We start from the raw sequence: 22,709 nt of genomic DNA on the forward strand, positions 1-22,709 counted from the left end.
GCCCCTGAACAGAACATTTTCTACAGTCTGACCTAAGCAGAATACCACGGCATGTGAAGTGCTGGAGAAATCTCCCTGCTAACTGTTCACGTCGATGGGGCTGCAGCAATTACTAAATTTGGAGTCCTTTAAGCTGCAGCTGATTTTTTTTTCTTTCCAGAGCATGCACTTTGTGTGAACCCAGTAAATATTAAAGAGCAAATATAAAGGGATAATGGCCTAGACAGAGATGAGAGGATACTCTTTTTCTGGCAACTGTTTGTATTATCCAGGGAATAGAATCTCGATGGAGGAGACTGCCACATTTTGGATACACATTTAATGGTGCTTGTAAAGGACTGATGTCTTCAGGCAGTGAGTGGGCAGAAGGATGGTATCCCAGCAGCCAAGAGGGTCCTCTCATATCTCTTCTCGTTATCACTACAGCTGGATGAGCCACAGACGATGGGAAGGAGGAAGAGACTAATAAATCAAATGAGACCCCCCTTTTCCTCTTGACTAGTCCCTTTCTTGTGAAAGGCAGGCAGGCATCTTATTTTTACAGGAGAGAGGGCCCTGTGCTCTGTCTGGGGAGGAGATGGCAAAACCCATGGTGGCCCTCCCCTGCTGCTGGGCTGGGAGAGGCAAATCAGTCCTGCACAACCTCCCCCACTCTGCTGCCACCCCTGTTTCAGTGCCCAGCCCCTGCCCTGAAGCTCAGCAGTGAGCTCTGCCTCTCCTGGGGACATCAGCTGTGCTGGAGCTCTCGGGGACCCCACAGAGGTGGGATGGTGACACCAGCACTGTTGAAAGGCTCAGCCCAGGGGGTCACTGGATATCGGGGCCCTGTAGCTGAGTCGCATCGTTCCTGAAGGCCCAGCATTTAAATGGGATCCTCAGAGCCGTTTCTCATTCTCTGTAACGTAATCCACTTGGCTGTTTATTCCCAGTACAACTGCTGGAATCAACATTGTCAGCTTTTCCCCTGACAACTTGCTTACTTTCCACTAAACAAACTTCCCTCGAGAAGTGAAGCTGCTCTCCCCTATCCTCCTTCCCTTGCTGCTTCAAAAGCTCTCTGGCATTGCTCACATTTTTTACAGAACCTGCAGAGCAGAAGTGCTACCTGGTTATCAGCTTAGCTCTTAGCCTTTCGAAGTGTGTTTACAGTATAGTTCAGAAGGTTTTAGTTCTAACTCTCCAGGGTGGAGAGAGCAATTTCACCAGAATATTACCCAAAGAACTATTTTAATGTTCTTTAACTCCCTTTGAATGTGAGCAGAACAACTTCATAATTGTTATGAAGTTTAATCTTTTATTTCATAGACATAGTCTGAGAACATGGTCTCTAGACAGCTAAGCATAATATTTAACTGGAACTCTACTAACTTGTGTAAATATTTCCCTTCTCTGTGATGGATCTGGTGTTTGGGGTGGGTAAAGGGGGTTGTACATCTGTTGCAGAAGGACATTTCTTACCTTCAAAATTCAATCAGACAGAGTTTGCTTGAGGACTTCTTTTTGTTCTGCACGGTGGGTTTGTACAGTGCTATAGGGAGTGTCCAGGTCTTGAGGCAAGGTGCAGGAGTAAGAATGCAGATGTGGTTTAGGGAGTCCCTAGTGAAGGACTTGAGTTTGCAGGGATGGAGTATCCATGAGAACAGGGTTTCCCCCATGGAGTATCCATGGGATCCTTGAGAACAGGATTTCCCCCAGGGAAGTATTGAGGAGTCACTTGGCCTCATGCAGTGCACATGCTGCAGATGACCTCCAGTGTCCAGCCCAGACTGGAGCAATGAGAATTCTCATTCTCAGCAACTCCCTGACAGGAGGGTGGAGCCAGGTGGGGCTTGGCCTCTTCTGCCAGGCAGCCAGGGACAGGACAAGGGGAAATTGCCTCAAGCTGCACCAGGAAAGCTGAGGTTGGACATTTGGAGGAATTTCTTCACAAAAAGGGTGATTAAATATGGGAGTGGGCTTCCCAGGGGGGTGGTGGAGTCACTGTCCCTGGAGGTGTTTAAGGAAAGACTGGCACTTGGTGCCATGGTCTAATGGACACGGTGGTGTTTGGTCATAGGTTGGACTCGATGATCTCAGAGGTCTTTTCCAACCTAATTGATTCTGTGATTCTGTGATTCTGTGATTCTGTAATATTGAACGCCACACCTCTGGGTGAGAGGGTCCCTACTACTGCTAGTTCTTCAATGGACTATCTTGCCCAAGTCATATGAGAATAAAGGTGCTTTATGATGGGATAGCTCCTCTAGGAGACCTTGAGAGTAGAAATACTACTGTGAGGCATTTTTATTCCCATATCACTACCACTACCACTGTAGTGATCTGGATAAAAAGTCCCATTCCCTTCTTCCTCCTCCTCCTCCTCCTCACAGGTAATATAGTTACATGAACAATTTGAAAGACTTTCAGGCCTCCCACTCTACCTGCAAGGGTGGGCAATGGATTCTGCCAGCAAACTTTCAAGCAGTACCCTCATGGGTTTAGGAATGAAAGCTCTTAGAGTGCAGGGCATGCAGTCTCTGTGGCATCAATGTAAGTTGAGGACTTTTCCAAATCTATTCACCAGTTGGACATAATTCCCAGTGTGCTCCTTATTTCAGGCATCAGGCAGGGCTGTGTTATACTGGGATTTAAGCTGCTCACAGCAGCAGGTACTTCCAAGGTAAGAGGGTGTCTTAAAATGAAATGTGTGTTTTTGTGCTAAGACACAACTGAGACTGAGTGAAACCAGGCAGTCTTTCTGGCTCTCACTCCTCCAGGAACACATGTGAGACTCTGGCTTAGACCACTTTGGTTTCTCTCGTCGAGCCTTCCTCGGCTCCTGTCTGTAGGCTTTCTCTTGCATCTTGCCTCTGCTTTCTGTATGTGATCTTTCCAGGCTTATTGAGCCTGCCTCCCTGACATGAACAATTGCCTTTGATCTGTGACCATGCTATTTAAATGTTGTAAAATATTTTGAGGTTTATTAATCTTTGCAGTTTCCCTGCCGTGCTCAGGGATGGGTATCTCGTTTCACAGATCAGCATCTCTCGTGCTCCTGGCTCAGTCTGTGGTACAGTGTGGGGAGTGCACAGCACTGCCTGCTGTGCTCTGGGAACCCTGAGCTCAGCCTGCCCTGGGACAAGGCAGGAGAAGTGATCTTTCCCTAGAAACACTTCTTTGCTCCTTCGCTGTTCACAGAGCAAGCAGTGATTCTTGTTATGTTTTGTATCAGCTGGGCTAGAAGCTGCAATTTTCACAGCAGGCTCCCATCCTTTGCAGCCCTCAGAAGAAATGTTCAGGTGACAGGAGGGTCATTTTGGAGCCCTGGAACTGGGTGGAGGTGGGGGAGGGCCAGAAAGCACAACCTTGGGCTGGCAGCAGGTGAGGTGTGAGGAGCTGCCCCGGGCAGTGAGACACGGTGTGCATGCAGATTTAGAGTGAGCTTGTGGGGAGTGGGGCAGCATCAAGCTCCAACGGAATAAATCCACATTCTTCCACCTGTGGTGCCAGTTTGGGCTGGGGCAGTGTGCTGTCCTTGTAGTTTAAGAGACTAGACATCCACAGGTTTCTGCACTGTTCCCAAGTGAAGCTTGTTAAGCCTGTGGAAGAGGGAACTGTTCAGGTCCATAGACGCAAGCGAAAAACCGGCCCCTTTGTAACAGTGGCTTCCCAAGAGACAAGCACAGACTATAAATTTCTCTTTAGGATTCCCCATCCAGAGGAAACAAAATAGTGCCCCATTGCTCATTCTGAAACACGGAGAAACAACTTTCTACTGTGCCTTCTGCCTGAAACTGTGACACATTACTTCACTGCATCAAGAGACTGATGATGAGAGCTCTCTGGCCTGTCCTGCCACACCACAGCTGCACTGAGAAGCCAGTGAAGATACTGGAAGGTGTGTGCTGGGAGCTCTCCATCCTGTAATATCATAGAGCACAGCCTCTAAAAGGGGTGATTAAGGGGGCAGACCCTCCCCACACAGTTTGTAAGGTTCCCAGGTGACCCTCTGTGGTCACATCCTTCTGAGTGTGTTATCAGTGTCCTTCCCCACAGCATTGAGAGAGACTTGAAGGGACTAAACTCAGATAGAACTGGAAGGAAGGGACTAAACTCAGATGAAGCAGAGAGCTGCTGGAGAGTGCATTTCACTGTCTATGTCCTACACTGCAATCAGTTTTATGCTGGCATCCCACTGCCCCATCACTAATTAGATAGCTTAAACACTGTCATAACAGCAGTTGTGATCTCTCTGGGAGGTTTTTCCTTGAAAAAGTCTACTTTTGGAAAGGTTATCAGCCTTGCAGAGACCCTCTTTGCCCAAGGTAAGTGGTTTGGGGTGTATGGTGGTGGTGACAGAGTGCACATCCACTTTTCACGAGCGGGATGTGTACTGTGGGATGAGTGGAACAATGAGGGTAGGGCAGCAGAGTTTATGTGAGGCTACTGCAGAACACACGTGTGGGAGGCACAGAGCAGATCCAAGGGCAGTGTGTCTGTGTGAAGAGCTTGCTACTGAGATACTGTCCTGCAGAAATAGGTTTTTTGTTTCTCCCCAAAGGCAGTGAGAGCCCCAGTTGGACTTGTCGTTTGGCCGGGAATCACTGGGCTCAGGTTGAGCACCTGTGGCATGTGGGTTTCCTGCACTTGTGAACCTCCCCTGGTGGTTTTGTGATTCCTGCTGAATGCTGTGGCTCTGGGAGACAGTGGTCCTTGAGCAGGACGTGTTTGTAGGGCCTGAGGCTCATCCCATGGAGTGCTGGGTCTGAGACAACCATGGCTCAGAGGCTGCCCCTTGCAAGAGGGTGTGTGTAGGAAGCAGGTCATGAGGTGGGGTGTGCTTTTGGTGCCTGTGGTTATTTTTGCTGGAATTTTCCTCAGATGGGTTTTATCCCCCAGCTACACCTACCTGCATGGGATTGGAGAGTGGGCCGCCTTGTGAGATGGTACCTGACAGGGTTGTGGCAAAGCTAAGTACAGCTTCTTTGCCTTTTTGGCATCTTGTTTGAGATCAGAAACCTCAGTGTTCCGTGTTCTGCACAGCAGTGATCTGCATCATAGCTGTTTCACTGGCTGCTGCACAGGGATGTCTGCACTGCACTGGCTCTCCAGCTTTCCTTCAAGGACAGTGTGCCCTGGGGCTCTCTAGCAGGCCTGGGAGTGTCTTTGGCATCAAGCTTTCTGCCCTTCTGTCCATCACAGACCCTTACATCACACACATTATCCACAGCCCTGTACAAAATAGATCTAGAAAGGACCTCAAGAGGGCATCTTCTAGCCTTTTCCATGGCAAAGCTGTACCTGGTCTCTGCTTGGGGAAAGGTGTCTGGGAAGAGGCAATATCTTTTGTGTGACCAGCTGGTACACTTGGAAAGTCAGTCAAGCTCTGGGGGGCTTGAACCCTTCAAAGAAAAAAAAAAGTGGCATTCAAAGCTAAAACCTCAGTGGAAATAGTTACCCAGGACTTGTTACCTTGAATAGCACAACTGGGGTACTGGTGGGGAAGTCCTATCATCAAAGGGAACACAATAATGTCATCAGCTCCTGAGGGAAAGAGGGGGAGAGAGCTGCTGTGAAACACAGGAGGCTTTCCTGGGAGGAGGGGGCCAGGAAAACTGTCATGTCATTAAATCACTGTCTGCACCAAGCCCACAGTTAATGACAGCAGAGGTGCCAACCTTTTGAGGATAGTTTGCAGGTGTCTTCTGAGATCTTGGGATCAGATCCAGTGGAATAGTGCTGGGAAAAATAAATCTTGGAAAACAATCTCGGGTAACTGTGTGTTTTTGTGCCATTATCAGTTGTTTATATGAGCTCATTCTGAAACAAAGTGGCTGTTTGTTTTTACTACACAGCCTTCTGAGGGAGTTTGCTGTAGCTGAAATATATTGTGTTCCTGGGCACGTCCATGTAAAGCCTGCAGCCTCTTGGGGCTCAGCTGCCAGGCTCCAGCATTGCTCAGGCTGTGGGGACATCACTGTTGACTGATTCAAATGAGGTGGCTTTGTCCTTGTTTTCAAACCTTCTGTGATGGCAGTGATGTTCTGGGGTGTAATTAGCTGTGTCATCATGGAGTTGGTATTTTTAAAATCTCTTGCTTCAGTTTAAGCCCATGATGGCATGTCCTCTCCCCATGGACATGGAGAACAGCTTACAGCACTCCTTTTCTTTTTGCAGAAATCTTTTACATATTTGAGGCTTGTTATCATGTTTCCCTGAAGACTTTTGCTCTCTGCACTGAACAACTGCCTTTCATTTGCTCTTTCCTCATGTCCATTTTATTTTCAAGTTGAATGACACATGCATAGCTGATTCTGCATCTTGAGATCCCTTTCAACCCTCTACAATTTTTTTGTGGCTCTGGGTTTTGTTGGGGTCCCTTGGGCTCTCTCCATCGTATCTGGGATGTTTTTTAAGTGCATTGCCTTGAAAAGAGACCAATATTGTAGCTGAGGCCTTTCTTGACTGAGAAAAGCAGCAGGGTTATTTCATGTACCTGGTGCATGACACTTCTGTCTGTATAATCATGGACTTTTTTTTTACAATATTGCTTGTTCGTGCCTGCAATTTTGTGTACCATTTCCCAACCAGCTGTGCATTTCCCACATGGAATTTAATCTTGACTCTATTTTCCTAATTTTCTAATTAAAATGTTGCACAGAACTGAAGGTAAAGCCTTGAGAAAGTAAAGGTACAGAACATCTGTTGCCTCTATCTCACTCACGAGACCTTGTTGCTCCATCAAAGAGAAGCCAGGTTGCCTTCACATGGCAGGGCTATTACTTCCAGCCCTTCCTTGCAGATGGATTGTTTGATGATTTCTTTCAAAATTTTTCCAGGAATTGAAGTTATGTTGGCTGGCCTGCAATTTCCTTGGTTTTTCAGCCTGTTGAACATAGCCACTATGTTTGCCCTTTTCTGATCTTTTAGAACCTCATTCATCTTCCAGGAATTCCTGCAGATAGTTGCTGACGGACCTCCACCTATTTTAAAAGATCAGACTTCTGTAGTTTTTGTTCTGCTAAGGTGCTGCTATACATTACCCTTCTACTCTGGTTCTTTTAATTGCATTAACTTTGTGGTCCTCATGTTATCCTTCTTTTCGTGAAGTCTGAACCAAAAAAAGCATTAAGCATTCCTGCTTTAACTCTGTGAGTTGTTGGCTATTGTGAAATTCTGTCCAATTTATACCTCTTTGCTTCCTGAGACAGCTGTGAGCCAAACCCCTGGGATCCCCTGCCTTCTCTTACCCTAATTAGTAGTTTCACAACTCGTTTTGTGCTGACAGCATGTGTGTGTGTGAGAGAGGTCATGAAGGTGAATCTCTTTTTCAGGTGACACCCTCTAGTCTGTTAAGCCACACTTTGGCTTTCTCATTATCTGATTTGGTTATTGTTTTTGTAACTGTGGGAAATATGGCTTCTTGTGACGTGTTCAGGATTTATTAAATTCAATTTGCTGTCCAATTTAACTAGCTGCACAAGAGAAGATATTTTATAAATTGCAAATCTTAAAATTAGCAGTTATACATGCATTATAATATGTAATGTCATTACCAGAACCAGCCAGTTCTGGGTGCTGTGTAGAGAATAAAGAAAACACATAAACCTAACAGAAAACAGATTTTGGTGGAAGAGGGGGAGGGCTGACACGCACTAATAGCTTTGGAAGGGCTTGTGGCTTGTTCAGTGTCATAAAGCAATCTATTAACCTTTTCTCCCTCCTCAGGAGGTGCTGAACTCTTTGGTCTGTCTCTTCCCACCGATGTAGTTATCAAATGTCTCCTGGTAACCACTGGCAGTCACTGCTGGGAGCAGTTTCTGTGGAGCACTCGGCTCCTTCGCTCTGTCCCTCTCTCCTGATGCTCCTTTGTGTTCATCCACATCAGCCTGATGGAGTTGCCGTTTCTCCTTTGCAAGCTTCAAGCCACGGAGGAGTCTGTGAATTACCCTAATTGTACCCCTGCGTTAAGATAATTTACATCTGTTCCCTTATCTTGCTCTATGTTTACAAAACACTGTCTTTCCCAAACTCCTTTTTCATTTGGAGCAAAATCTCACTTGCCAGCCCTCTCCGATTACTGAAGCCTCTGTCCTTACAAAGCAGTATTTTTATTCTGCCACTATTTCCCGTTGTTTTTCAAACAAGTACAAACACTCGTTTTGGGCTTCCCTGCCTGTGGTGTTTTCCACCTTCATGGCTTTCCCCAGTTTTTCTCTGCTGATGAGAATCAAACCTCAAGGAGACTCCTGGCTAGTTTTGTTCCTGTCGCTTCTTTCTCAATTTTTTTTCATTGGTGCATTCCAGGAACTTGAAGCAAGGCAGTGTCTGATGTCTTCCTTTCCCAGCAAATGTGTGGGCAGTTAAAGGTCCCTAATTACCAGCAGGTTCTGTGTTTCAGATGCTCCCAATAAGCCCATGCATCCAATCTCCCTGATTTTGTAGCCTGAAGCAGACCCCTGGTGTGCCAGTGTCCGGGCTCCTCCCAGTCTTACATTACATGGCGGTCTCTATACCTGCCTTTTGTTCTACTGACTTTCACCCCCTGCTTTTATGCTGGGCCTCAAGATCCTCCAGAGCTTCTTGTGTGATGTTTCTCATCCTCAGCTGGGCTAATGTTACTTTTTCTCTTTGTCAGCACCGCGCTTAACTCTGACTTTCAACCCCCAGAACTTGCTTTGCCTCTGACCACCAGGTTAGAAACCCCTTTACCTCCCACACTTATGTAATGCCTACATGTAGAGTCAAACCTTGTGGATTTTTCTTTCAAAAGCTGAATAGATTTGGCTCCTCAAACTTCACTTTGCCAAAGTCCTGTCATACCTCCTTCTCGGTCCTGTGGCCATGCAGGACAGACTTTTCCATCCTGGAGATACAAGCTCTATATTGTTTTTCCATACGTGTATTATCTTGTGCTTGGCTGAATTAAAGCACTCTTGGTTGGATGGTGGCCATTTAGCCATACAAATTGGATCACAGGATAAATGAAGGCTGTTTTGTTCGTTATTTACTAACCTTCATTTGTGCTATCTGCAAGCTGCCTCAAAGGATCTTGTATTTATCTGAATGATTGGTAAAAACAATGTCCTGTGGGATGGGAAGCAAACAATGGATAGGTTTTTGTCTCATTGGCCACTTCTGTCCATCTACTTATGGCAAATTACTTCTATTAATGCAAGTTCTTAAATCAAGTTGTAACATCAGTTAGACAGGACTCGATTGTGTACAACATATGCTGGCTGGTAATTAGCTGAGACATGAATATAATGAATTATTGGTAGATTTGCATATTATCTTTTAATTACTCTGTCAAGTTCTGCTGTCAGCCTGACTGGCTGTTGGTCCTTAGGTCAGCAAGTCCTGCCAAAGCACCAGCATGGGGTTAGGGCTCACCTACCCTTCTAGAATTACTTGGCATTCCAAGATTTATTAAAAATTAGCATCAACGGGTCACAGATCTCCTTAGTGCACTTGGAGGTGCAAATTATCCAGGGTAGGTGATTTCATAGTGTTTATCTAAAGCAGATGTTATCTAATTCATGTCTTGGTCATCAGTAAATGGTGATTATATAATCCTCTTATGATTAATTCATCATCATATTTTTTCATAACTACAGAGTGCCTATATGTATATTTTCATAGTTACACTGATAATTTTACCATGTGCACAAAATAGTGCAGCTATGTCTCTTCATTTCCCTTCTTTTCTCTATATTTAAATTTCCACTCATAACTCAGCAAGGCATGAATTTTTTCATCGTGATTTTTAAATACAGCATTAATTTTCTATACTTTGTAATTTGCAGTTGGTTGCTATTTCTTTGGCATTACAATCATGGGCTATATTATCTTCTGTTATTGCTATCTATACCACTGCCTAAGGATGGGTTTCCTGCCAAAATCCCCTTCCAGCATGGTGGTGGAATATGCTGACTTTAGCCATCATCTAAAAGCAAAACAAAAAAAACCCAACCAAAATCCCCTTCAAATATTCCTTTGGTTTCTTTTGCCCTGTATTTTCTTCCCAATAACTTCATTAGAATTTTTTTCAGACTGGAGATGTTGAAGCATCTTGTGTATGTGTTTTTGACTGGGATTACGATCCCACTAACTTGGCTCAAATACAGACTTGGGGAAGGTAGATGCCTGTGTGGACAGAGCAGGAAACTCTGTGCCTGGTGAGTTCTCAGCATTTTTAAAAACTTCTCTGGCAAATTGTGACATTTTGCTGCAGGATTATCGTTTGTAGGAGTATCACTGGTTTCATCCCTCCAGCCACCATTCCTGTGTGTTTGCAGGGGTGGTATTTGCAAGCTGCTGAGGAGCTTGCAGCCCGGGATCCGGGATGTGGGACTGTGGTGTGCAGGATCCATCCGACAGACCAAAGCTTTGTGGCTGGGCTAACTGCTGGGGAGAGCAGGAGGAGTGGAAAGGCGTGGCTGGTGAGCCTGGTTTGGCGGGGAGCAGCGGGATAATCTCTGTGGCTGGGCCCTGGCTGCTGCCCCAGGCTGCTCCGAGGGGGCACTGCCTGCTGCTGGGAACGCAGTTTGCTTCCCAGCGCTGCTTCTCCGGTTGCTCACTCTAACCCTTTTTCCATCTGTCCCTTCATTTATTATTTACCCCTTGCTCTTTTCTTCCTTAGCTGGTTCCCAGTGCTCCTGGCTCTGGAAAGGGCTCTCTTATGGGGAACACAAGGACAGCAGCAAATATTGTTGCACTGGCTTCTCTGCCAGCCCTCCTTGTTCCACGGATGGGACTGTGCGGCACGCACAGTTAATTAAACTCTTTAACACTTTTTCCAAGTTAAGAAAAGAGTCAAAATCCTGTAAGTAAGAGCCCCTTGAGTCCTGGAGTCCCCCATGCAGTCCATGCTCTGCTTTTTCAGAGGCTCATACTGGGGATGGATACACGGGGGTTGGAGAGTAACGTGAGAAGCTCTGGATATGCATGCTTTGTGCAGCTAAAAGTGGTGGGGGAAAAGTGAGGTTACAAGGTGTTCAAAAGAAATTTTGGATCTCTCTTTACTTCATTAAGTTTTATATTGGATTGCTGTGCCAAGAGACACAATCATCGACTTTTTTAAAGAAATGAAAACCTCCATGAGTTTAAATTTTCTTTTTTTCCTCTGATGAAAAGGTGGCAAAAACAAAGGTTTTGTAGGAGAAACTGAAACCATTCAAATATAATTCTATTAACTAATTAGGGAAACTCTGGAAGTGGGACTGAGACTCGCAGGCCTTTTTTTCCTCTCTTTGCTGGGGCACTCCAAGAATTGGATCACCTGGGGAAAGCATGTTTAAGAAATACCAGATGGTCTCTGCGATGCTCCAGCTGTGGACAATCACTCCCAGCCAGGCAATCTGCCTTGCTGTCGAAGCCCTCTAAAACTGTGCTGCCCATTTGTCATGCTTCTCCAATTGCAGCGCTCTGGATAGCTTCTTTTTTCCTTGTCTGGCTCTTCCTTTCCAGTTTTTATCACCCACCCCCTCCATGAGCTAATGTTGTAACATCCCTTCATTGGCTATAAATCCATTGAAGAGCCATATATAAAATATTACTTTGTTAGGGAAGATTGGGAAACATCTGTTTTTTACCCATAAGAGTCAGTCTCTACTTGTCTCATATGACGATGTGACTATTTATATATTTTTAAAGAAAAAGAAGGAGAGAAAATGGGAATCTTAGGAAAAAACTTAGTGGAGCCTCTAAAGAGAGGAAACTGATTCAGTCCTGGGATTTGTTTGGAGGCTTTTTGGGGAGGTAGGGGGGCACAGGCCAAGAAATTGCTTAGATGTCTGACAAAGTAGCAGTCATACCAAGTGCAGAGGGTCCTTCTGGAAATATTTTGACGTTGTATAACAGTTTCTAGGTGCTTCTCAACACGTACTTGCACAGGAAAACTGTGGCTCTAAACCATTATGTATTATCTACTACACAGAACAGAAACCTGGGAGCAGTGACAGTCCTTGCATTAGTAGCAGACTGTAACCATAGGGGTGTACACATAGAGCAGAAAAAGTGTGTAGCTCTGGAGCCCTTGCATTTAGGTGGCTATGCCCCTAAATTTATGCACCTAATTTAGGTGATTATGCCACAAGGGCTTGCTGTCTGAGCCTGCTGGCATGAACAGCATCTCTTCCAACCTGCTTAGCTCTAGTGCCTTGCTGAGCTGTCTGCTTTTCCTCACACATACAGCACTCAACCTATGTCTCTCTCTTCTTGCTGGGCAAGGGCATTGCTACCTGTGAGTGCATGTATGGGGGAACTGGCTCTGTCACCCCAAGGTGACACGGGTGCAAGAGCAGGATGCTGGGGCTCCATTGTTCCTGCGATGGGGAGTGACAGGAGAGTTTGGGTGGATATGGGGACTCAGATTGATGTGGAAAGGCTGTACAAGCAGGCAGGCAGGTTTGGGACCCTTAGTTCATGCTGCTGGGGTGGGCTGTGGAGAAAGATGCTCTGCCAGCTGTGCTGAGGAACAAGGAGCAAGTCTGTAGGGAAGGCGTTTGGGAGCACAGAAGGGAGGATGCTGCCTTGGGTGAGCTGGGTGGGAGAAGGCTGCCTGTGGTGCTCTGTACCATTCCTGCCAGGCAGGCACATTGCCAGCCTCCGAGCCCCTCAGCATGTGAATGTGGAAGAAGGAGGAGGAGACTTTGCAGGTGATGTCAGGATTTGCTGCAGCTGCTTCCTGTGCCTTGCAAGGCTGGCACAGAGGAATGAATTTCTAGAGCTGCTGATTGATGGTGTTCCACATACAGTTGTAGGATGGTTTGGGTTGGAAGGGGCCTTAAAGATGACTTAGTTCCACCCCCCTTGCCATGGGCAGGGACATCTTCCTCTAGACCAGGTTACTCAAAGCCCTGTCACACAGGTCTCCCTCTTTCCTGGATTCGGTGCCTTCCCCTGCCCCTTTGCTGTCTAAACGTGAGACTCTCCTTTCCAGTCTCCTTTCCTCAGGGTCTTGGATTGCTGTGTTGGTCTGGACCCAGCTCACCCACCTGAAGTGAGAAATGCCCCAGAAGGAACCTCTTTCCTCCCTCTGCCAGCCAGCCTTGCACATCCCACATAAGCTCCACGGTGGATGGCTGCCTGCTGTTCTCAGGCTGCCCAAAACCAAACTCCATGTGTGTCTCCCCTGCTGATCCCTCTCATGCCTTTCTGCAGGGCTGTGGTTGACAGCTGTGTCTTGCCTGTGGCCTCATAACACGCTCATGCTGCTCCTTCTCTCCCTCTCCCACACACTGGCTGCTGTGCTGCTGTCCCCTCCCGCCACGCTGGAGCTCAGCCTGTTCTGATGGTTATCCACCCTCATCTCAGCCTTGTGCCCTTCTGCTTGGCTCCTTCCTCTTCCAAAATCCTTCTCATTCTCCCTCCCGTGGTGCTAATAGGGCCTTGAGCCCCCTTTTCTTCCCTCTGCTCAGTTCACTGGCCAGCTGTTACTGAGCTGTGCTCCAGCCACTACGGGCACTGGTGAAAGCTCCCCAAACCCCACACAACACCCACCTCCACCTGGTGCAGATCCCTTGTAACACTAGTGACAAGTAAAAGGTTATTTTTCAATGGTAAAATGTTAAACAGACAAAGCTGCTCTCTCTAGCAGCTGCTGCATCTTTGTTGTGTGCCTTTGGTGCCAAAGCCTTTGGTTATCCCACATGGTGTGTCAGGGCACTGGTCTAAAATCTGCTGCTTGCCTTTGGCAAGCTCCTGAGACAGAGAGCTCTGTACAGCTCTGAACTTGGGACTGGCATCTGATTGTTTTACAGGTGAACTAAAGTTCATGTGCTTTGATACTCAGTATAGATTTGGACTTCACAGGACTAAAAAGAAAATGCTAAATTTGAGGTGGAAGCAGATAAATAAAAAGGAGTTTGGGATGTTGCAAATAGCTTGGTAAGCATAAGCCACATGGGCAGAGCAGCATCTGGGGGGACAGGTGCACCCAGAGCCCTCTGAGGGCCAGAGGGATGCTCTGACATTGGAAATGGTATTGGGAAGCAGTGCTGGGCGCCATGTCCAACTCTTATGCCCATTTTAGCCAAAATGCCATATGATTGGGATTCATAAAAGAGCAGTAAACATGACCAAATCCTGGAAATTAGTGAATAAGATTTCACTAATACCCATCTACTTAAGAAAAATGAAAAAGAAACTTAATAATGTACAAGTATCAACAAGAGGAAGAAAACGTCAAGGGAAATATCTTGAAACATTAGAGAAAAAAGGCAAAAAAGGAAACTGGGATTTAGAACCTAGTGCAGGACAACCTTGGAGAAATAATGTGCAGATTTGTAATGCTGAGAATGGTCCTTTCTATCCTTATAACCTGTATAAATGTGCAACACGAGAGTTGTGCCTCCTAGATAATAGGTGATGGCAGGAATGAAATAGTCCTGAAACCAAACTGAATTTTTTAGCCTTTGCTGATAAATGTCACTCAGCTGGAAGCAAAGCTGAGCTTGGACTATGGGCTCTGGTTCTCTTCCCATTAAAATAGGGGGTGAATTTAGCCCCTGCCTGGCCTTGATGTGATGTGCTTTGGTATGAGAAGAAAGACGAAGTTTAGGTCAGGGTTTTTCGGACAGAGGTGCCTGAATTTAGGAAACCTCAGCTACATCTCCTTGCTACAACCACCCCCAGGGAGGAGCTGATGTGCTGACCAGGACAGCGGGGAGTCTTTGCTCCCTGCCACCAAATCCTTCCCTGAAAGAAGATCCAGAGACCAATTATCTGAAATGTGAGTGCTTCCCCAGGAGGAACCTGTGTTTGATACAGTAGTCTTTGTTTTCCTTCTTTATTTTAAAGCTTGTTCATTCTACCTCCCAAAAAAGATTTAGCTGGTATTTCATTAAATAACTTGACCTTGGGTGTCCAAAACTTCATTTATGATCTTGCTGTATATAAATTTCCAGATATAGGGTTTTGACACAGAAATAGTCTTCCTTTGACAAATTCAAGTTTCAGAAATTATCCTCTTGAGCCATCTCTGTGGTGTTTGGCATCATGACAAGTAATTAGTCAATCCTGAAATAGTCATCAAGCAGAGAAACAGCTTATTTTATATACTGTTTCTTAGAGAGTTAAATATTTCCACATATTCAGGCTCTGATTGGAGTCTTGGATCCTTTCCAAATGTTCAACCTGTAAAGATATTTGAGAACACCAGGACTTAGGGTCTTTCCAAAAAATGATAGATTTCACTTGAATTTTCACAAATGGAAAACCACAACTCCCCATAGCTGCAAAGAAGCAGCTGTCATACCAGGTATGGAGTATGAGAAAACACTTTCTAAAAGCTTCAGGGACTTCCCATTATCTGGAAGTTTTTAGTGCTCTTAAAATTTGTGAAGAAAACAGTGTTTCTTTTCCTGCCCAGCGTTGCCTGAGATAATCGGCTGCACCTGTTTGGAAGCAGCGCTTCACGTTGTTCCCTTACACACACCCTTGCACGTGTTCCTGCTAATTTTTCCTAGAAACCCAAGTGTCAACAAACTGGAGGCCAGCATTGTAACTCTGTTCAAAATCCCAAACTGGTGTTCTTGAGCATTTTGCCATGCAAAATTGGTATAATCTAAGTGGCTGAATCGACTTTGAAGATTTGAAGTTGAAATCTGGGGGTGTTGGGATGCAGGCAAAAATCTATTGAAGAAATCAAAAGCACCAATTCAACAGTTCCAAACATAAAGTTCTGCTTTTTTGTTGTTGTTGTTTTTCTGCTCTATTCTAAAAAAACAAAACAAAACAAAACAAAACAAAAAAAACCCAAAAAAACAAAAAAAAAGGGCAATTTTCCAAATTGACAATGGACTAATTTTGGGAAGGGTGAATTTTTGGTGTGATTCAGCACAGACATGCATAATGAGAATTTGGGAAATAAGGAGTTAAGCCATGGTGATATAAACCATTGTTTCTCATTTAAATAATAGCACTTGGATAATTCTGAAGTTGTGGCTTCTGCGTTTATTGGCTGAGAGGTTGCCAAACATGTGTGTGTTGCTCTGAATTGGCAAATGATTCCTATTTATAGGACAGGTGTCTTCTGATGTCCTGAGTCCAGTGTGTTCTGTAATCCTAGATCCTGTTTTTGATCTGTGTTTAATAATGTGTGACAGAAGGAGATAGGAACCTTGCAGACCAAATCAGGCTTGGAATGTTTTGAGTTTAGCTCTGCCCAGCTCTGTCCACTTGTAACGCAGGGTATCTTTCCATCAGTGTCTTGCCCTTCTAAAATTAAATTTTTGGACTTCTCTTTTCTTTCTGAAACACAAAGCCTTTGGACTCATTTACATGCAGCCTCTTGAGAGTGCCAGCCTCCTTCTTTTGTGTTGAGTCACGAAAAAATTGCTTTCTCACATATTCTTAACACAGCTTTTCTAATGCAGAAACCGCAGTGAGGCAGTGCTGCAGGGAGGGATGTGGTGGCAGGAACAGAGTCAAGGTGTATGGCATTCATGAAAATAAACCCTTATGTTTGCACCAGCATCTAATTTAAATTGTGCTTCACAGCTGTTGGTTTGGGCTATGCAGTATCACTGAAAAAGGACTGGATTAGTTGCAATAATTTATGTGACTGTCAAAACCACTCTTTTTCATTATCTTGCAGGCTGCTGGTTGAAATGAATCAAGAATCATGGAATCATGGAATGCTTTAGGCTGGAAGGGACCTTTTAAAGGTCATCTTGTCCAATCCACCTGTTATGGGCAGGGATACCTTCCACTAAACCATGTTGCTCAGAGCCCCACCCAACCTAATCATGATTACTTTTAGGGATGGGGCATCCACAATTTCTCTGGGCAAACTGTGCCAGTGTCTCAGCACTCTCATTGTAAATGCAGACAAATCTAGTTATTATGTTGTTGATATATCTGCTCTGGTCATTATATTGCATTTTAAAAAGAAATTTTAAAAATACTTTAAAAATGACCAAGCTCCTTTTCTACAGAGGAGTTCAGATCTTACAGCTGGAGGCTCAAAAGAGACACAGGTTGTTGATAGAAGGGAGAGAAATGCAGGTTCATTTGCAGCGAATCTCTTGAGATGCCTAATTCAAGGGAAGAGGTGCAGCAGCAATGACAGGGACCAGCATGGAGGGACAGATGGGGCTTCCTGCCATGTCCCCTGCCCCAGCAGCCTCTGGCGTGGCCACCACAGAGGCAGGGCTGGTTGTTCTGTGTGCGGGATGGGAGAAGTGGAGGAGCCCCACCAAGGAATACTCGGCAGGGCGGGGCGGCGAGCGAGGAGCAGCTTGCTGTCAGCTGAGCACTGAGGACACCAGCATGCCAGAAAAGGAACTGGGTCTGGAGGGAGGTGGAGGGGGCCATAAGAACTGGATGGGAGGCTTGGCTCTCTTTCAAGCAGTTCCTGAAGCCAGATTAGTCCTCTTCGCCAGCTGGTGCGAGATGTTAGGTTTGTGTTATTTCTGGCAGCCCCACGGGGACTGGGAGTAGCTCCATGCCTCGTGTTTCTCTTTCTGAGGACAGGACAGTCCAGAAGCAGCACAAGTTTTGCATTCCTGTCCCCAAGAGATAAAAGTGCCAGCTTGCCCTCCAGCAGATGATGTGAGGAAAAGAACCCAAGCTTCCATGCCTGCCTTTCACCTCTGGTGCCATCAGCTTCCTCTGCTGGCTGCTCTGGGCTAGTCTGCTCTTCACATGACCAACTGTCCAGGTTTCCCCACATGTGTTCTCTTGTCTGTCACTGTCTAGCCAGACTTGGGGGAATTCATGTGTCTCCTGGCCTTGCATGCTGCTGTGCGTGCACAGAAACTCTACTGCCCCATGTCTGGGAAGCCCAGATGTGTCCACAGATGCAGGAATCTTGAGGAGCTGCCAAATGTCTGGAAATGTAGGATATGCCCCCATGCATAGGAGCCTTGAGTTGTTCCTTGCCTGGAAATCACTGATACTTTATGTGCAAGGGATTGGACACTTGAGGAATTTTGGATGGACAACTGTACATGTCTGCTGCAATTGCTTTTAGTGCACTTGAAGGAAATGCAGGATCTCAAGGAGGAGTTGGAGTGTGTGTCCTGGTCTGTCCACAGAGGTTTAGGATTAGGATTGTTGCACATGCACAGGCTGCTCTGTACAAGCATGCATACTTTGGAAATCCCTGTCAGACTGTCCTAGTCCTTTACATTCCTTTCCTACATGGGACTATTTTCCATCAGGATCAGTAGGAAGGCCCTTTGTGTTGTGAACTTGCTCACAGGCAATTCCTTTTTCTGCTTGATCTTTGTGCTTCCTTGCTGGGCTCCTCCATCCCTTTTCAGCACAGGTCTCCATGAGGATCTGTATCCTCCCATCCCTCTTTGCAGCAGAGAAGAGCAGAGGGTGGACAGGGTTGCTCTGACATTTGTCTGTTTGCTGCTCACTCGCACTTGGGATGTGGAAGGACTGAAAGACTGGTGTGGAAGTTGCTGGGTTGGCACAGTGGCTTTTCTGGATCAGGATCCCAGAATTTTGTGACAAGTTGGAGAAGGAAAGGGAGGAAGGTTTAATAGTTTTCCCCAGGTAAAACACAAATTCACCAGATTTTACTCTGTGGCATTTTTACTGCTTCTCCCTTAGAGGGCCGTGGTGTTTGGTCGTGACTCTGGAAGTCAGCGAGCTCTCCCAGAGCTGCTGCTGGGTGCAAGGCAGGGTGAGTGCCTCCCACCTTTCCTTCCCAGCTGCTGGGGGACATGTCCTGGGTGTGGCTGGTGCAGAAGCCACCCCATTCCCTGAGCCCCTGTTCTGGGGTGACTGAACTCCCAACACATTCCCTTTTTATTCTGGCATTCACCCTTGACCACACACTCCCCCTAGTGAATTCCAGGGTTAAAAAATCACGTAGGCTTTTCGTAAGAGCTGCCTCACTTGTCGTTTAATGATTCCACCTCTGAACTGGGACCCTGCTGCTTCACTGGCTGCCTTGACAATATCTCATTTGTCTTTTCCTCTTTTATTTAGTTTTTCCTACATTTTTCGCACATTCTGTGGATTCTCCTGCATTCCAACTGTCTTATATTTTCATGCCTCCTTTTATCTCTCTATTCATCTATCCCAGTATAGACAACAGAAATGCTAAATCCACATAATCTGTAGAAAGCATGAACTGGGTTGTTAGACATTTTCCAAACATTACACTTCATGGAAATATTTTTCTGTAAGAAGTAGAAATGAAACAGCTGTCTCCTGCTCTCTCCTGAGCTGTTCCTGTGCAGACTCTCCTGCCCTCTGAATTTACAGCACCATTGCTTGGATGAGTGTCCAACAGCCAGCTTCAAGCAGTTGTATTTATGATGTGCCAAGCAGTGGTGAAGATGATGGTGTTTATATGCTACTCAGATCTATGTGGTGGATTAACGTGCCATGAGACCTGTGCTAGGGCTTCCTGAGCCAGGAGCATTCCACCAGCAGAATTGTCACTAGGAAATCTGGCACAAGCCATGACTGATGACTCACTGCAGACTGTGGGACAGGCAGGGATGTTCTTCACTCACACATCCTCCTGCTTGCTCCTGTCCTTCTGGCTTTGTGCTTGGCCAAATGGTAAAATCCCTCCAAGCTCCTGCCAGGAGCTGAGTACTGGCATCATGAAAGAAAGGCATAGGTGCCTCCTGTAACTCTGCTTGCTGGATGACAGTGGGTACCTGGCTTTTTTTCTTCACTCCCTGGCTTGTTGGAGAGCATCACCTCCATTTGACCTTCCAGGGCTGGCCCAAGCATAGAATGGAAGCCCAAAACCCATCCCAAAATCCTGCTGGGGTACCTTCTGGATGTGGGCATGGTTCTGCTCCCCCTCCCTAATGTGTTTATTCTGCTGGCCTGGAGCCTGACCTCAGCACACAGTTGAAGATGTTTGGGTTGCTAGAGGGTAACTGTGTCTTGAGTCCTATGGAAATTGATGGGAAGCTTAATACATTAGTGGAGTTGTCTGATCTGGAAAGGTAAATCAGGAAAAAAAGAAACACATAGCAAAAGTTTTGGGTTTGTAACAAGCAATCTTTCCTTTTACACATGGAGATGTGAACACCAGGCTTTCTGGACAGAAGTGTGAGCATCAGTGTTGCTGTGAGCAAGCATAGAGTAGGCTCCTGAGCAGATGACAGAGGAGGAGAGAAATAGTGGAATTTGTGCGTTACCATCTCCAAACTGAGCAACTGGAAAAAGAGTAGGAGGGACCAGAAATTATTTGAAGATTCATTTCCCTTCAGTATTTTGCTGGAACTGAGCAAGCAGATATTCACAGGCTGTATTCCAAACTGAGGTTATTTCTTCAGAGCATGTTCTGGCAAAGGATTTTTGGCTACAACCCATTCTCAACCTGAATGACCGGGTGATACCATGGGGAAGAAATCAGCTAACAGCAAATCATGAATCTCAGATTCAGGCAGTTGTTAACTCTGCATCCCTTATGCTACTTCCATGTTACTCTCCATATTTCAATACAGTGCTTTTAGCTTTGACCTTGATAGGATAAAGCAGAGCTACTCTTGCCCTCAAATGCTGCCCCATGAGAAATGTGGTGCCTTTGTGCACCAGCAGGAAGGGTGCTCTGCTCCCTGGGAGGACAGAATCACTCCATAGGTGCCCGAGAAATCCCTCAGCCTGTGTCACCCAAGTGTGCCGTGGGGATCTCACAGCTTGGGAGCTACTCTGGCATGTGAGCTGATGAGTCACAAGTGCAGCTGGGGAATACTAGAGAATTAACAGGAGCACATCTGGATATGCACAGAGCACATCTGGTGCATCAGAGTTGCTCTATGTTTGCAACATCACTGTATTGTGTGTGCAATGAGCCACTTTCTACCCCTCCTGTACTCTCTGGGGAAACTTTTATCATATTTACATAAAATAACATTTGGGAAACACCTTCCCTTCTTTGCCTCCGTGGCAAGGTTTCCCAGGTCCCTCAGTGTGAGCAGCAGGGGTGCTGCATGGAATGATGAGCTGTGTCAGGACTCATTGTGAGCACTCCAAGCCTCAGTAACTGGTTGTAATTCCATGTGATGTCCAGTGCTCAGGTATCCAGTGGTGTCTCTGAGAAACATTTGTCAGTGTATTCTGCTGGGTAGCCTAGAGGGCCTTTCATGTCTTTGCCAAGAGCTGGTCTGTTGTATCATTTTTCCATGCATGATACAGCACTTGGCACAGCAGCCCTCCAGGCTTTGCCCTTTTAAAGTCTCCAGAGTTGCTCCCTGGGGTGTGGCTGTCCCTGGAAGGGAGGTTTGAAGTTTCACTGCTCTATCAATGTGTATCTACATAGAGCAAGACAAAAAATTAGGTTATGTACCAGCACCAAATTCTACAAAATGTGCTATCCATATGCACTTTGAGCATCTTCTATGCCTGTCCTCTAATTCAGAGTCTCTTGACTTCTTGGGAAGAAATGAGGGATGTGGGGTACTCCCTTCTCAACTGTGTCTGGCTTATATAGCCAGGATGATGTGGTGGGATGATGTGGTTTCTTGTACACCTGTCTGGAGCAGTTTGGGGGATTTATGCCATCCTGTGTGTACAGACAGACAGACAGACAGTACTCCTCAAAGTGCACTGGGTGCATCAGCATTCCCAGTTTTGATGGGAGGGTGACTCTTGTTCCTCCAGCACTTGCCACTGGCAGTTGTGTTGCTGCCCAGCCTGTGTTGCCCTGGTGCAGTTTGGGGAGAAGCAGAGGGAGGCTGGACTGGGGGCCTTGTGTCTGTCCTTAGGCATCTGGATAACCCCATCCTTGAGTCCCAAGATGGGTGGCACTTCCACTTGTACAGTTTTTGAGCAAAGTGATCATGGATGTAAATATGCACAGTTTGGTTTCAAATAAATAGAGGAGAAAAATAATTTTCCAAGCTTACAGGTAGAGATAAGAAAGAAGAGTCAGGAGAGCTCTGAAAAATCTCTGGAAGCAAATGTCCTATACCTTCAGCATAGCTGAATACCGGGGCTGGTTTCACTGGTGGTCCAATAAGTCCTTGCAGGGAGGTAACACAGATTTTTATATTGGGATTCAAATACATTACTGAGTTTGAACAAACCCACTCTCAAATGCTGTTTAATAAGATTTTTAAAACTTCCCTGGTCTTGTACTAATAATGTAAATGAAGTAAAAAAGTAAGTGCAAGTATACTGCTAATTGAAAATAAGTATTCCTCCTTTACTGTTTCAGAGCATTTAGGAACAGTACTTTCAGTTGTTTGCTTCCTAGATAACAACAAAATAAAAGCCTTTCTTTCTATATTTGTTTCATGATGGGAAAGTTTATCCATCAGAGGTAAGTCACCTAATCTCTGTAGGTATCAGAAACATCACACATGGCATTGCCTTAATGTCTTCTTTTCTTGCAATTTCCTGGATTTCCTGCTATGTATTTGTTGAAGTGAAGCATATTCAACCACTGGAGAGACTTGTGAAAGAGCCAAATTAATCTTTTCTCCTGAGCTTTGCAAAATAGGTTAAACTAACACACAGTACTCATGGATGTTAAGTTCAGATATGCACATAAAATGTGAGGCTACTGAATTAAGAAATAACTGCTGTTCACTGTTTCTGCATCTTGCTGCAATTATATTTTTATTTTGTCTGCTATTTTTTGCCAGGCAGAGATTATCAGAAAATTGAAAGTGAGTTTAATACTGAAATATCTGTATTACTGTTTGTGCAAAGCTCAAAGTTCCTTCAACACCCAAATAATGCAAAATTCTCAAGCTGAACTTGAGAATACATAATGCAAAGCACATTATCTTACTGGAAAC

At 45.6% G+C, this 22,709-nt stretch overlaps 1 protein-coding gene across 1 annotated transcript in view; it reads left to right on the forward strand.

Annotated features, from left to right (window-relative positions):
• The window catches only part of HPSE2 (heparanase 2 (inactive)), a 104,086-nt gene that overhangs the window by 13,307 nt on the left and 68,070 nt on the right, over nt 1-22,709 (forward strand). The window lies entirely within an intron of this gene.

This window comes from Ammospiza caudacuta, chromosome 9, assembly GCF_027887145.1.
Source record: "Ammospiza caudacuta isolate bAmmCau1 chromosome 9, bAmmCau1.pri, whole genome shotgun sequence".
Classification (NCBI taxonomy): domain Eukaryota; kingdom Metazoa; phylum Chordata; class Aves; order Passeriformes; family Passerellidae; genus Ammospiza; species Ammospiza caudacuta.